Below are 16,125 nucleotides of genomic sequence, written 5' to 3' on the forward strand. Positions count from 1 at the left end.
AAACTAATTAAAAAAAAAAAAAGGAAGGGTTTATAATAGAGATTTGAACCCTATCTTAACAATAGAAGAGCAGCTGGGTGCTGCTAGAATATCAGAGGTTGCTGAGCATTGCAGTTTGAATGAAACTGTCTGCCCAACTTTAAAAGAAGATGTCAAGTGTAGACCCTCTCTCACTGAAAAAGAAAAAAAACCATTATTGATCCATTTAGCTGGTAACAGATAGGAATCAAACCAAAAAGTATGTTCTCCAGCATTCAAGTTAGATAAATGTCAAGAGCTGCAATTGATCTGGAGCTCACTGCTAAACTTCATGGCCATACAGAGTTATAGACTGGTGAATTCTGCAGGAAGTGATGGATTCTATAGAGAGATTTTTGTCATGTTTTCCACGAGAAACCCTATTTATACAGCAGCCTGCTTGAAGGAGGGTGTTATGGTACATGACACTGGTCAGAGTCAGCAGAACTGGGCAGAATTCCCTAGGTTTTTGAGAAGGCATGAAAGTTCAGGTGTATGATTTGGTCTGTTGGATTTGCTCAGTTTTCCTGTACTTTTGTACAAGCACTAGTTATCCTCAATTATGACTGTGGTGGCATATTTATCAATTTATTGAGACAGGCACCTTCATATCCAGCACTGCAGAGACTAAGTTTTAAGTTTGGATTTTACTAGCAAAAAACCATCACTAAACAGTCTCTGAACCACACTTGTGTCCAATATGGAAAAATGTCAGTTTCACAAAAATATATTTTTAAAATAGTTAAAACTAGAGTCTAATCCACAAATACAGGCCAGTTTTCATACACTGTGAATTACACAAAATTAATTGCTTCCAAAAGTGTATTTTATGCAATAATGTCAGCAAAAAGTTGACAATTTTTACATTCAAAGAATCCAAAAATATAAATGTAGTATGTTTTCAATGCGATAGCGCATTTCCATAAAATTGATTTTATTTGTAATAAAAAATGGGTTAAGAATCATATGTGTCCAAGACAACCATTTGGAAAAACTCATTACTGTTCTGGACTTCTGTGCTCCTCTCATTTGACCAAATTCATCCAATCAATGTCACAGCAGAAGAATGGGACTTTTTTCAGCAGGGCTGCAGGACAGGAGAGAAACGGGGGGGGGGCGGGGGGGGGGGGAATAAATATGACAAGGGATAACACAGATCCACACTGTTTTTTGTTATTCAACCTGGATACCAATATGAGAAAAACTTGAGATAACTATCTATGGTGTATAAGGAGACCATAAACTGACATTGGGTTATCACATAATCTTTTGTGAAAACTGTGATTATGCACCAGTATGAAACAGATTTGTCACAGCAGCCTCAAGGCCAGGTTTTCAGTTGTCCATGTTTTAAATCAGATTTTGATAATGATTCTAAACCAGGAGTAGGAAAGGAAAAAGTCCGAAGTATTCTCTGTGTTTTACCATTTGTGGATTTTGCTTTTGCCTTTGATGGTTTTCTAGACAATGCAGTCCTGTACTTGACAAAATCCTGATAGGAGTATAGAATGAATATAATTAATATTTTAATGAGGTAACAGTGGGAGAAAGGTGGTAGATTGAATAAACAGGTGTCCAGCTAAGAATTTCTCAGTGTCTTTGTTCCCAATGTAAAACACTTCAAGTTTAGTTGAGTACAAGAAGACAGCATCCTTGAGCCTAAGGGCTCTGTCCAAAGTGCACCATCATGTTTGACCCATTGAGGCAGATGTTTCTGGCACTGAGGGCCCTTTTTCCTCCTCCGCTGTCTTTTGAGATGATAGCATTGGAGAACAATGTGAGCATGTGCTGGGCTCAGCCCACTCCCACCCCTTTGGCATCCTATTTAAAAAGTGCTGTAAAACCATTTTGCTGCCTGAGGAAAAGCCTGTATTTAGTGATAAAAGAAATTACGTTTGTTTTTTTTATGAGATGAGTACACAGCAAATACTTATGAATTCTCATGCTGATGGAGCTGCGTTGTTCTGAAGTAAATCATAGAGCCATAGCATCATTTAGGTTGGAAAAGACCTTTAAGATTATGGAGTCTGACCATAAACCCAGCACCACCGAGCCCACCACTACAATTCTAAATGTTTATTAGTAGATATATATTTGTCTTTTTGATGGACACATGCAAAACCAATTAATGCCAGTGTATGCAGTGAAGGGGAATAAAATACCTCTGCATGTGGACAGAGAGAACTAGAGGGGTTTCTTCAAAGTATTTAAAATATTCTAAAATATCTCCCAATTACTCATTTCATCTTTCATTGTTCTTTGAGTCCCTCCCTCTTCAGAAGATATTTTGGGGGAAGTTAACAAATTAGACAATTAATAAGAATGGTGAGAATTAAACACTTAGATACCCCAAAGTGAGGGGAGCTTTCTCATTCTGTCTAATCTTTTGAGGGTAGAAAAATTCTTCAACCAAAGTCTGTGGCTCTGAGCGTGTTCAGATCTTAGTGGGAGCTGAACACACGCTGCTGACCTACATACAGGTATTTGTTCTCAACTTCAGAGTTTTCAGTTTCTTACTAAGGTTCCTCCTTTCAGTTAAATGAACAACAAATCTATCTGCAGATTTTTTAAATTTTATTTTTAAAAAATAAATGACCATTTAAGGCACAGCAACAGCTCCAGTTGAATTATTTCTTACAAATGACTGTTGCTGTCTTCAGCATCTCTAGTCCATGAAGTTGGCATGGAAGGCATGTAGAAAAATTGAGTGGGAACATTTACTATAATTGTATAACTGCTCTGACTGTATGGTATGTGGTTATGTTTAATGTAATGATTATAATCAAGTGGATGGCACTGGGCTATCAAATCACTGTCTAAATAAAAGAACCATCATTTTTTTCTTGACTAAGTATAGCAGCGCATGTGGCAAAAATAATGTATTTTACTCTTTCTGTTTTCCCCCAAATTGTGCAGAATGAATATTTGATGTGTAGTGATCTTCCCACTCTGCATTTCTGTTGCATTTCATTTCCTAATGGCCCACTGGTAAAGGAAGATAATATTTCCTTAGGCTTAGGTAGGAACACTAATCTTTATATTACATCAGACTTGATGAATGGATCTCTAAAAATTTACAAGCTTTCTGGGAGGATCCAGAGGAATCTGCACAAAAGAACAGTTTGGCATCTGCTTGTGCCTCCAGAACTGTTGGAAGAGAACTCTTGTCACCTCTTTACCCCAAGATATGTCCATAGTCTGTTCTACATGTGTCCCTTAAAGAGTTCATTTCCACACCCAAGATGAAGACCAAGCAATGAAAGAAAAACACAGTAAGAATAATCTGAAAGGGAACAAAAGCCCCTACATTAAAACTCAGCCTCTGCAAAGTCTAAGAAAATGAGCTTCTTTTCATGAAAATTTGAGATTATAATGAATAGCAGAGCACTTCTTTGCCAGATGAATGGCTGCTAAATATAGCATTTCCATCAGAAGTTTCTTAGATAGTGGGTCTCTAGGTAAATGAACATCCTGCTTCTGCCCTGAAGATGTCTTTATCTTTAAAATTCCAGTCTTTAAAATATGCTTTTTATTCTTTAAAATAACTACAGAGCTCACTGACAGGCCAGGCCAGGCCTGAAAGTGCCCTCCAAGATGGCTCTCGCAGCTTATACTGCTCTTTGCAGCAGATTGCTCCAGCCAGGCTGCTTTCATCCCCTCGCACGTGAAGTGCTGTAGAATTAGAAAGAGGGGGCTTGGGACTTGGCATTGCAAATGTTTGCACCCTGCCCCCTTCCCAAAGTCACTGAGTCTGGTATTAAAGATCAGAGAAAACTTTTGGAATGATTCATGAGACACCACTACACTCCCTCTCTCTGGAGCTCCCCAGTTGCCTGATTCCTTCTAGACATCAATGTGGTCTTTTATTGCTGCTTAAAAATAAATGGTATTTTGTTTGCCTACCTGACACTTTTATTAACTTCAGTCATGTGTGTATGTGCACATGTTTCTCCAGGCATGATTTCTCCCCAACACCCCCCAAATTAAAGGGGGGATGGGGAGAAAAAAGCACAACTTTATTTGAAGAGAATTTGTCCCTAATCTGTTGCAGCTGTAGGGGACCATTCGGCCAATTAAACAGAGCAGGCTTTGGCTCCTTCCCAAATGAGGTGACCACATGTTACACTTGGATGGGTCACCTCAGGGGAACTGTGGGTCACAGGGGCATCTGGTTGTCATTTCCTCTCTGGTCAGCATGAGGCAGGCAAGGAGGAAAAAAAATGTGCATTTTATTTATCTCATGTCTTGTCCTGCACCATCAAAAGTTCCAACAGCATCCAGTCAGAGCTGGAGAGGCTCACATGATGTGATGCAGTCCAGGATTTGGGAATGAGAGCTGTGTGATTGATTTGCTTAGCTTTGAGGTGTCATTAACTTATCTCTCTTTCTCTACTGCAATAGCATAAATGTGAAGGTTCTGTTAATATCAAGGAGCTATGGAAGTTTTGTGCTGTTCTAACTGACTTGAGAGTTGCTCTCCTAGGTAAGAAATCTGCCCCCTCTGTAAGAGGACATTCCCTCTGCCAGAGACAAGTGAAAAGTTCCCAGGCTGGGAGGGAACTGGGGTTTGATAGAAATGTAAGAAATTGTGATTTCCAGTGTCTTGAGTGATGTAATCTCATGGTCAGCAAATAGTGTAGATCAGGAATTATGAGCAATTTTATAGCTGATCTGTAGCTTAATTGACTCCCAACCTGCACATACACCTAGGGCTGGAGGGTAACACTGGCTTCAGAGCCATCACAGCAAAGTTGTCTTCAAAAAAATCAGAAACATCTGGTTTCAACTAAACCCAGCCACTAATAAACTAATACTTATAATGAAGGGGGAAATGCTTCAATGAACTAGTAAGGTCAGTGAACTCCTTTTCCTCTGAAGGTGCCTAGCCCTCAGTTTTCAAACTGTTATGTTTAGCACAGACTGGTTATTTGGCTTTGCTAATGAAGTAGTGTCAGTGATGAAAAGGTTTTCTTGATCTGAAACTTTCATCCTTTCAGTGCTATGAATTTAGAGCTGTAAAATTTCCATTCTTGGGTACTGACCATCACAATAGCTAAGGAGTCATGAACAAGTCTGTGCAAGGCAGAGGAGCTGATAAATGTTCTTTCTTAGGCAAGGTGAGTGCAGATGTTGGTGTTAAAAAAAGGCTGTGAGACCCACTCAAGACTTAGAGAAGGAGCATATGGAGCAGCTGATGAACCATGGCAGCCTCCTTGTAAGGATCAGCCTTGATGAGAGGCTGGAAAGGAAGGAGTGGGTTGTTCCCCACATGATAGAACACAGCAGATCATACCATGGCCTGAGGCCTTGGACCAGTGTCAGACCTGACACAGGCTTTGTGGGGCAATCATTTAAAATAAGGGACAAGTGAAGTTATGGCTGTGTGCTATTCGGTCAGAAATAGTTACTCCAGTCCATATGTGAACCTCTTCAATTTCTTTGTAGAGGAAGAAAAATGACCAAGTTTTAATTTCTGTCTGGTTTTACTAACTTGTTTCTTGTCTTTCCCCCAACAGAACTTTGGTTTTTATTTCTGGAAGCTGCCCTGGCCTGAGGCCCAAGACCCAGCCTTCCACTTCCTTCATCAGTCCATACCTCCCACTCTGTTACGGGTTCTGGTTTTGCCATGTATGTGATTTTCCAAAGTGTGCTGTGTACACTACATTTGTCTGAAGAATCCTATGGTTTCTATTCTGCTTGATTTTTGAAATGTTTGCTCTTTTTCTTTATAGCTTCTAAATATCAGAAAACCTGTACAACAAAACTGAAAGTCATATGCAGTTACTAGTTAATGCTTAGTTATCAAATGGCTCTAAATCTGAAAGGAAGCAGGGGGGATTTTACTTTAGCTTTTGTCAATAACTTTTACTTTTTCCTTTGGACTTCAAACCCCTTATCCCGGTGGTTATCAATATCATAACAGCTGGTGAATAAAATTCTATGCGGCCACTTTCAACAAGACCTAGAGGGCTGAATTTTCAGGGTGTTTAAAATATGGTAGCCACCCCCTACCAAGGCTGAAGCTATGAAAATGTCAGATTTTGTCCTTGAAAGACATTCAGATTTTGAGATATTATCATTGAGAAACTTGTCCTCCGATTAGGTTTCAAGCAGATTGAACACAAAACTTGATCAGAGGTGAAATGATCACTTATAAAAATTCTGACTAAGGCAGGCTGTGGGTACACAGGTGACATGGAGTGCTCCAGACAGTGCCCTTGCAGGCCATTTCAGCCGTGGTGCCACCAGGAGGGAAGGTGCTGGCATGCTTGGTGCAGGCTGCCTCACCCCCGGGGGATTTACACTACAACCAACCAACCAACCCCACACAACAGACCCCTGGCTGCTCCTGGCAAACCTCAGCTGGGCAGTCTCTGAAGCAGCTTAGGAGACTTGCAAGATAAGGTTGGAAACTTTTGAAGCTGGCCAGGAATCATTGCACCAGCTGCATATAGTCTTGAAACTTGGATAAAGAGCATTTTGCTCCATTTAAAAACAATCAGGGTAACTACTGCATTTTCAGTCAAATGTCACACGTTCTAAAAATTCAAAAGGGTGGCCTCAACTACACTGTGTTACAATCACCAGAGCTGGGAGGTCAAAGCACTTGCCATGCCCTTGATATCCTTTTAGGGCCTGAAGCTGTCTATCTATGGCACTGATAATAGGGTCTTGCATAATGAAATATTTCTCTTCTCTGATATATATTAATTCTCCAATTAATACTATTTGTTAGCAAAGTTAGAGGCCATTTTTTAATTGTGGTTAAAAATACTTTCATTTTCTTCCACTTGGGAAGCTGGGACAAACTAGGAGAACTCAGTAAGTAAGTCCCATCCTTTTTGACACCTTAATAAAACCTGTCTTAATATTGGGCTCTAGAAAAAGTAAGTGGCTTCCATGGAGATCTGATGGTTTAATCAACAGTGTGCAATAAAAGATGGTAATTGTGCCAATATACTCTGGTATTGTTTCCTCTTTAACATACCTCTGAGTCTTCTAAAGTTGACGACTGGGCTGAGGAGCTTGTAAGCAGTCCCTAGTCAGTTTGGTAGTGAAATTTTGATTAAAACCAGGGTGAGATTTTACATAGAACTCTGCAAAAGGAGTTAATAAATCCTATTCAATGTCATAAGAAAAAAGGAGAGAGAAAAAAAAAATTGAACCCACAAAAGCAGCCTAAATCTTCCTGGGTAACTATCAGAAGAAATGGCAAACTCAAGCATTTTATTTCTTTTCTTTTTCCCTGCATGTGCTTTTGATCTAGAGAGTGGACGTAAGTTAGCCCCGAATATTTCTAAAACATAGTAATTTGTCAATGCACTATTTGTGTAAAATGGATACTATAATAAAAACAAGTGACAAAACACTGGTCCTTTGTAGATCAGATTCAGATTTTTCTTGCATAGCCTACAATTTTCCTACTGTATTTTGTGGTCACCAATGCCAGTTCCAATGAATTTTCAAATTATAAAATGAGAGAGCTAAAACTAAACTCCTTCTGACTTAAGGTATGGATTTCTGAATTTTTTAATTAAATTTAAATTTTAGGGTAATTTAAACCATTTGCAGTTCAAAAATATTGTCAAAATAAATGGCAGATTATAAATAATTGTTGGGAATATGTTTTAATTATCCAAATATTGCAATTGTTTTATCTCAAATACTGTCCCTGAAGTCCAGACAGCTGCTTTTCAATCCCTTTACTGGCTAATATCAGAACTGAATATAAACAAGCTATGCCCTTTTAACCTGTAGAGTTTGATTGGCATTATGTTAAACTAACATACCTCTACCCTAAGAAAACACAAACCCAGCTTTTTCCAAAGTAGAAGGAAAACTGCAGGGCTTTTTGGATAAGGTCATGTTCATCCCCCTTTCCTTCCTTATTTGTAACATCTTCCAGAAGCACAGAGAAATGGCAGAGTGTTTTTGCATCACTAAAAATGGCACAGTTTGACTCAGATTAAACATAAACACAACTAAACATGAGTGGCAGAAGCAGGAGTACTTCAAGCTCCTGGAGTGAAGGTAGGGAAGGGAGGACTTGTGGCTTTATCTGCACAGAGTAATCATATACCAAAGAGTTGAATCATTTTCTGTCTCTTTCTGATTGCCTCTGATCAGATGAGAGTTATACGTCACAATTGAAGAATTTGTTATCCGTCTTTAAAAGTTCAAGTAAAGCCTAATTCTGAAATTTATCACAAAAATGTCCAAGGCTTTTAAGCAAATAGACTTGAAATAATAAAAATAATTTTTCTCTTAAATCTGTCTTGAAAGCGGCACTGTAGTAGCAAAGTCCCTGTTGAAATCAGCATCTGGCAGGGTTAGTCCTTCAGGTCCGTATCCCACCCTCATTTGTATGCATGAATTTAACTTTTTGCAGGAGAAGGCTTTTATTGAAAATTGTTTATAAAATTGACACAGGTTTATAGGATGTTAGACTCTTGTGCATAAGAAAATATTACAATTTGGCCATATGGAAAATGTATTAGAATAAATTAAAATATTATGAAAAGGTTGTAATACCTCTGTAAGTCACTTTGAACAATTCTGTGGTATGTATGAGAGAATTATGTACCTTTTAGAGGTTTCTACAACTTACATGTAAGCAAAGGAACCAATATTTTTGCTACAGTACTGTGATTTTAGGAATATTTCTGCATCTATCAATATGCAGTTAAATACAGTTCTTAGTCCAATTGATCATTTCTCTCTAAATTAAAATCCCTGATCCAATATCTCACAGGTACTTATGACCTAAATGAATTTCCAGTCCACTAACTGGCTCTTTGGTGGACCAAACTGGGGCCCCGAGTACTGGCCGACACAGAGGAAAGTTTGTTTCATCTGAGTCTGTTCAGGTTCAGCTGCACAAGCCCAAAGGCAGGAAAGTAAATATTTTGTGTACTGTTCCTTTTTTTCAGGCCCTAAATACATGGAAACAAGAAAAAAAAAAATTACAAAAACTGAAATAAAGTTACCATCGGTTGTGTTGACAGAATTGTTGTGTAGTTCAGGAAAATTAAATTGATGTAGTGATCCACAGCGCTCTTTGTCCTCTTCTTGAAGTAAAATAAGTTCTATCTTGTATTAACATTATTGATTCAGCAAGTAGTGTTGTGATATCTTATCCAGTAAAACTACAAACTGTGGTGGCAGTTTGCAGCATGGCTGAAAGCTGATTCAGCTCAAGTATCATGAGCGCGGTTAAGTAGATGAACAAATGAGAAATCTGTGTCAGGGGTGTAATATTTACAGTTTGTGTGCCCAGGAGCCCCACTGAGCATGCACCGTTTGTTTGGACAAGTGCTACTGGATTTCAGAACTGGCCCCCAGGTCAGTGTCAACACTTCTCAGCCACGGGTAGAAAAGGTTTCAGGAAATTTCTATCCAAGGCTGCAATCAGGTTTTCCCATATTTTCCTGAGTTGGTAGCTGTAGCTCAGTAAAACAAGGATGTTACTCTTGTCATGTTCTTCATGTTTTGTACTTGAAATATAATGGCAAGAACTTCCTGACATCTCTGTTATTGATTCTGCAATGTCAGAATCTGCTTTCCCTACAATCCATATGAAAATGAGGAAGTATCCTTAAACTCACAAGTTAATAGGCTCAGCAGCAAAGTCTCACAGTTTTTTGAATGTAGTTTTCTCTATCCATGTTTTCTCTAAGTGGTTTTGACAAGGGACAGAAGAGGAATACAGATATTAAAGATATATCTAGTGAGTTGTATGTGGAAGTAAAAGTGGTTTTTTGTCTTAGTTTTATGGATTTTAGAAACTGAGATGGAAAGGAACTCCTAGGGGCATTTAAATAATAGGTGAATTGTATGCCAATGCTTTTCTTGGATTCAAACCTGTGACTTCTCCTTTTAATTATCCATATTCTCAATGTTTAAGACAAGCTAACAGCAATCATGAGGTAAAGAATCATTTAACTAGGACATACATGAACAATATTGACAATATGTCAGAAAGTAAAAGGACTTTTAAAATCGGGAAATAACCCATAAAGATATCTTAGAGAAGATATCTTAAAGTTTAGAGAATGGTATTTGAGATGATAGCATGGGGAATAAACCAGAAGGAAAAAAGAATTTAGGCTTGGTGATATCACTAGATAGTTTCCAGTTCTGCTTGGCTTTCAGGTGCAGAACTTGGATTATTGCAGCAAGAAGTGGATGTGCACACCTGTGAGGAATGATAAAGTTATTTAACTTGGCCTAGACTGTAGGGAAACATCTCAAGTTTTGATTTCACCACAAACTTTTATTCTGGACATGATCGAGGTATTCAGAACAGAATTCTGGAAATGTATGAACATAATGGACAACTCCTTTGAACATAATAAAACTCTTTTAAACACTCTGTGAAACTTCCTAGTTTCTTTACCTGTTTTTCACTACTTTTTCCATCAGAAAGTTGGGATTTTTTGCTTTGCTTTTTCCTGAAGATGAATTATTTATTTTCTGCATCTGAAGCCCTCTGCTCTGTGTACTCTAAGACAGGCTATTCCTATCTCTTTTCACCAGACTGTCACACACTTGATGACTTACATCCACTGTCATTCTTCTTAGGCAAAACAAGCCTGTTTTCTCAATCTGTACTACAGGGGTTTTTTGGGGGTGTTATATAACTCTGCTTGCTGTTATTGCACCCACGTAACTTGTTTATGACTCATAAGCTTTCTTTACAGGGATTTAGGTAGAAGAAACATCTTTTCCAAACTCCCAAGTGTATAAATGATGAGCAGAATCATCCCTTCTTTATTCAATCACATCACTTAAATATTTTACTGGCAGAAATGGAATGTCCTTGGGATGCTGTGTTGTACAGATGTATTACAAACCAGTTAACAAGGACATTTCATGTAATCTAATTTTAATTTACATAACCTTTTACAATTGGATTATTAAAGCCTAGGCATTGTAATGCATGTGTGGAACAAGGTGCACCCCTGCCTAAGGAGCCAGAGTCACTTGGCTGCTAAGGAGAGTGCAGCATTTCATCTCACGCTTGGAGGATTCCTGCAGATTTGTGTTCTTTCATTCGGAAGAACAAACTGGCTTTAACAAACTGAAAAGTGTTTCAGGAAAGAGTTAATTAATTTCTCTATAGAAATTATGTTTCCCAACTCCATGCTAGAAAGGATTAAGTAAGAACTTGCTAATTGGAGGAGGTGGGAGGGCCGCGGATTTGTAGGCAGAGCAGGTGATAATGTAACTGGTGGAGATTACAAACTAATTGTGTGAACCAGCAATTGCCTGCCAGGTGTGTGAGATGCACAGCAGGGTGGAGCGAAGGGGTAGCTGGTGGGGAGCAGGCAAGGAGGAATTTTACATGCACTTTAAAGCTCCGAGTGAGGAAAGCCCTGATTAGCACTTTGCTCTAGGTGGCTTAGGCATGAGAGGGAAGGACAAACGGGCAGTGTAAGAAGCTGGTTGTGTTTTTACAGATTTGTTTTAAAGCATGACTCTGAGCTTCTGGGTTACATTTGACCACTGCTTGATGTTGTGTAGTCTGTTATTGTTCAGCAGCCACCTATAGGTTGGTATGAATGAGCAAGAATTTTGCTTGGTGGTATTAGTGAAATATGCCTGATTAAAACCGTGACAGTTGTTCTCTGCCGTAGAAAGGTCAGGTTTCATTCCAATTTAGGTTGCCTTTCAAACAAATCCTTGGTATTAGCTACAGCTTTAGATAGTATGGGGATTGCTGGGAACACTTTGTTATTCTCAAGTACAGGCACTGAAGAGTAATTCAGTCATTACGTATTTTAATACAAATTACAGCTTCCTGAGTAGCAACTATAAATAAGCTCTGCTGCCATGTGTGGAACAGGCAGATGAGCGTTGTGCTCTCACAGAGCAGTCCCATAATTGAGAACCAGATGCTCCTAAGCTCCAGCCCTGATTCTGGTCTTCATGTGCGTGCTTGAGTGATTGCCTGCATCAGTGAGTTGTAATTAATTAGTTAGTGCCTGGGAATGTGCAGAAGGCATAAAAGCTCTACAGAAAGTATTTGAGGAGGTGTTTTGTTGCTCCACTTCCTTCCCCTCAGAACTAGGTGGTGTGACCTGTTGAAAAGCACCTAGGTAAATATGTGTTTCACAAAGAAGGGGTGTTAATATTTGTTCCATTTTCTTATTAAGTGAACTATGAAAGTGAATTGTTAAAGCTTTCTATATTAGACTGTAATGAAATTATATATTTTATTTGATAGGCAGTTAATGGTGATGTGTTTAAAGTCTCAGCCGTCAGCTGGTGCTTTATTTTGAGCTCAGCTATTATTATGGATGGTGACTTTTTTTTTATCACTGTAAGTTTTATTAATAACATTAAATACTACCATCTATAGATGATGATGGTACTGTAATAATATAATGAAAATATAGTGTTTTCAGAGTGGCCCAGAGATGCAAACTGCACACATCTCTGTGTTTTAAATGAATGACTGTGCTAGGGAAAGGACCAATCCTGTTCACTTATCACTGGCTATTTTTAGGTATGTTGTAGACATACCACATACTTCTAGAGATGTTAAAGACAGTAACTTCATTTTGAACAAGGCTGTTTCTTGCATTTCTAGCAGTTATCAAAACATTTAGTGAAATATGAATTCTGCGGTTCTTGTATGATTTAAGAAATGTGAATTAATTTTAGTATTCTAACATTAATATTTCTTGGAAGGCTATTAATCACTTGACTGCCAGGTGTTTAAAAACAGTCTTTCAAATGGGATATGTACAAGGAGATGAATGTGTCTTCTATCTTCCTTTCAGCAAAGAGACCACAGCTTTTCACCCAGCCAAGCATAATGCAGGGAGGTCTGGTGGCTGAATGGCCTAGTGTGAGTAAATAATGGATAACGCAAGTAACTCAACAATAATGTAACTGCCTAACTACTGGATAACAGCTCTCTTCCCTGCCCTCCAGGCTATGCCCGGGACTCTGTTACCCTGTGGAGTGAATTTTAAAGGAGAGCACTATCTCTGTACTCAGGCTCAGCTGAGAGAGCCAAGAGCTTTGCCATGTGCCCTACGAGCTTGCCAAGGGTTTTGAAGACAGGGCAAGTTGATAAAGAGGTCTCAGGATCCGCTGTAATGCAAACAGAAACACCTTGCCTGGGAATGGCATGCCCCCAAAAGTGGTGATCAGGGATCAAGTCGCAGCTGCTAAAAGCATTTCTGCCTCAGAAGAGACAGAGTGAGCTGCAGGTGTTTGTTGTCCATGGCCCAGCTCGTGGTGCAGGTGTGAGCCAAGCAAAGTCTTTCTGCTCCACTGCTGCAGTGTTGCTGTGATGTTTCCCTGTTTTTCTAATGGCATTTCCATTATGGATGTGGAACTGTGATTGCTTGGTTTCAGTCTCTGAAGTTTCAATACTTAGACTCCTTGGAATGTGAGAGAGCAGGGGCTGGGCTCGGTGTGGTTTTGCTGGTGGCATGGAGGTAGAAGAGAGAAATCTTCCCTCTTTTTAGCAGTTGAGAATATTGTATTAAACACTTCACTTCTTGGGGAGTAGTCTGCTGTTATATGGCAGATCTTTGCTGCACTAAGAAAGTGATTCTTAAAGGGCACCAGTTCTAAACCTGGGCCATGAAGAGTAAGTAAACCATCTTAATTTATACAGCACTGCCTTTGAAACATGGGTGCCACCTATCTATTTGCCAAGACATAGGAGTGGCACTGCTTTTTTTGGAAATACTGGGTGTTTTTACTCCTCTTATTTTACATTAGAATAAAATTGTATTTTTTTAGAAGTGGGCTGTAAAGTGGACCAAAGATTTCTGTTGCAATTTGTGACTTTGCATCCCTGTCTCCTCCCTCTACCCTGGGGAAGATCCTAAAGCAACACTTCAGATTGCTGTAAAATGATAATGTGTCCCAGAAAACCTTCCCTGCTTTTCTGAGCACCAGTTTCTCTGAGAAGGCAGTTGTAAGAAGGGCTCCATAACCTTGGGAAGATGTCACAACAAATGAGCTTTTTGTGCCTGTTCTTAACCTTTCTGCTGATTATTTTAAGTATAAATATGAATATAATGAAATATCTTGCTGTACATTAAGATGTTAAGGGAATCCATAAATCTATACACCAGGCTGAATCTCATCCACACAACTTTATATGGCTTGAAACTATTGAGAAAAAAAAATAGTGTAATCTTCCTTTTCCTATAGTTTTACAAAGCATATTCTAAGTCTGTGAAATGAAGTCCACATGTGGGGTATCTGGATTCATTGGTTGGAGTTGTGGGGGGTGGGTTGGGGGATGGATAATGTAGGGTCATCAATTCTTGAGTGCACAGGAGTGCTTGTGTGAGATTAGAATAGAAGACAATTCTGAATAGAAGATAGTGCTGCATTGTCATAAAAATTAAATGAGAAGATTGCAGTGTTATCAAACTGTGTGCCTGACACTTATATAGTATAGTTTAAGTCTATTGTGAGTCCAAAACCAGTGGATTCAGGAAAAAAAAGGAAGTTTTCCATTTTCAGTTCTCTGTATCTCTCATTTCAGATGTGTGCACAATGCTCTTATGAGGTTTTGATTTGTTTTGTTTTTTCCTGTTGAATCTTATCCAGAATGCTTGAATGTGTTAATGACTCATGGAGTACAGACCTTGCCTTTCAAATGAGTTCTATTTTGTGGGCTGGTGAATTCTTAGCAGAGCACATCATCTTGATTCATTTGAAGATGATATTTAACTTCTTTTCTAAATCAAATCAGTTTCATAAAAAGGTATAGCTGACTGAGACTTACAGATAAGACCAGAACACTAGATTCCTTTTTTTTTTTTAAGCTTAAATTCCATTCAATACTTTTTTAAAAGCTGTAGGAGTGGGAAAATAAGAATTTTCTCTTTGACTCTGTTTCCTGAAATTATTTTTAACTATCAGTTATGTATGAATTTTTTCCCCTTCTTTTTGGAGTTGAATACTGCTCTGCTCACTTTTGAGGGGTTTTTGTTGAATTCTTGTAATACTAGTCCTATGTGAGTTAATCTTCATGATGTCTGTAAGGATAAATATTTCTCTATAAATCTTGCATGCACCTCTACCTTTAAAATACAAAATGAGTTCTATTTGTAGATTAATTGGTACCCTTTCTCATACAAATGACAAAAGAAACCTGAAGTATATTAGTAATGTGATGGCAGTAGTACTTCAAGCCCAATTACTTTGTCTTAAATTGAAGATAAGCAGAATTGTAGAATTCACTCTAGCAATAAAGGCCACTTCTTCAAGTGGAATTAGGAAGAAATTAAAGGAATGTTTGGCAAATGTAGGTCTTTGCATGCTTTTTCATCTTGGGAGGTGTGTGGAAATAACAGAATGAAAAACAGAGTCAAGTGGGGTTTTTTAGAAGTATTATTCTACAGTTTGTGGTTGTCGTGGTATGGTCCCTCAAAACCAGATCCTGAGGCTTGAGATAAGACACATCAAATCTGGTTATCGCACCCTAATTGTGTATTAGTTTTTTCTGTTTGGATGTATTCTTGATTGAATTCAGTCAGCGCTGACTGCCTCTGGGAAAACAGTTTTTTAAAACTTTGTGCAGGCCATTTTAACAAATGGCCAACAATGGATTTACTAAAAGGCAAGTTACAAATCTCTATCAGTGTGACACTGATAGAGATTAAAATTCAGCTGTGGGGCATCTATGTGAAACCAAAGTTGATGTGTGCTAAATAATGTGTATTTAAACTTAGTGTTTGTGTCAATCTATAAACATAAGCTTTGTGGATCTGCTTGAGTTTCATGTTAGAATTTTGTTAGTGTTCATATCAAGAAGTTCTAATGAAATTCCAAAGGAGCATAATGAGAAATTAATTCATAATAATACACGGAGCTCAAACACTGTTTAAAAATAGCAGCTGAACTACAGAAATGTGAAATAACCCTTTGTGTTATTTCCTGCAGACATATCCTTATATGTCTGCAGAACTAATCCAGGAATGTCCCCAACAATAATCTTATCCACAGGGTCAGTAACCTTCTAACATCTGTGTGTCACACTATTTTTCTTTTCCTAAATCAGAGACTCTTCAGGATCTGGTAGATATTGCCTGTCTCGAGGTAAAGAACTGATGATCAATCCTTATGCAA

General features: G+C 38.4%; 1 long non-coding RNA gene across 1 annotated transcript; it reads left to right on the top strand.

The window, feature by feature from the left end:
- The first annotated feature begins 1,171 nt into the window (after positions 1 to 1,171).
- Positions 1,172 to 10,390, top strand: LOC121671212. The gene is made up of 2 exons (XR_006018428.1): positions 1,172 to 4,501; positions 5,535 to 10,390. It is a non-coding gene; the product is annotated as an uncharacterized LOC121671212 (long non-coding RNA).
- Positions 10,391 to 16,125: the final 5,735 nt, after the last annotated feature.

This window comes from Corvus kubaryi, unplaced genomic scaffold (assembly GCF_017639235.1).
Source record: "Corvus kubaryi isolate FWS band 111438036 unplaced genomic scaffold, C.kubaryi_AGA036_p1.0 37397, whole genome shotgun sequence".
Taxonomy (NCBI): domain Eukaryota; kingdom Metazoa; phylum Chordata; class Aves; order Passeriformes; family Corvidae; genus Corvus; species Corvus kubaryi.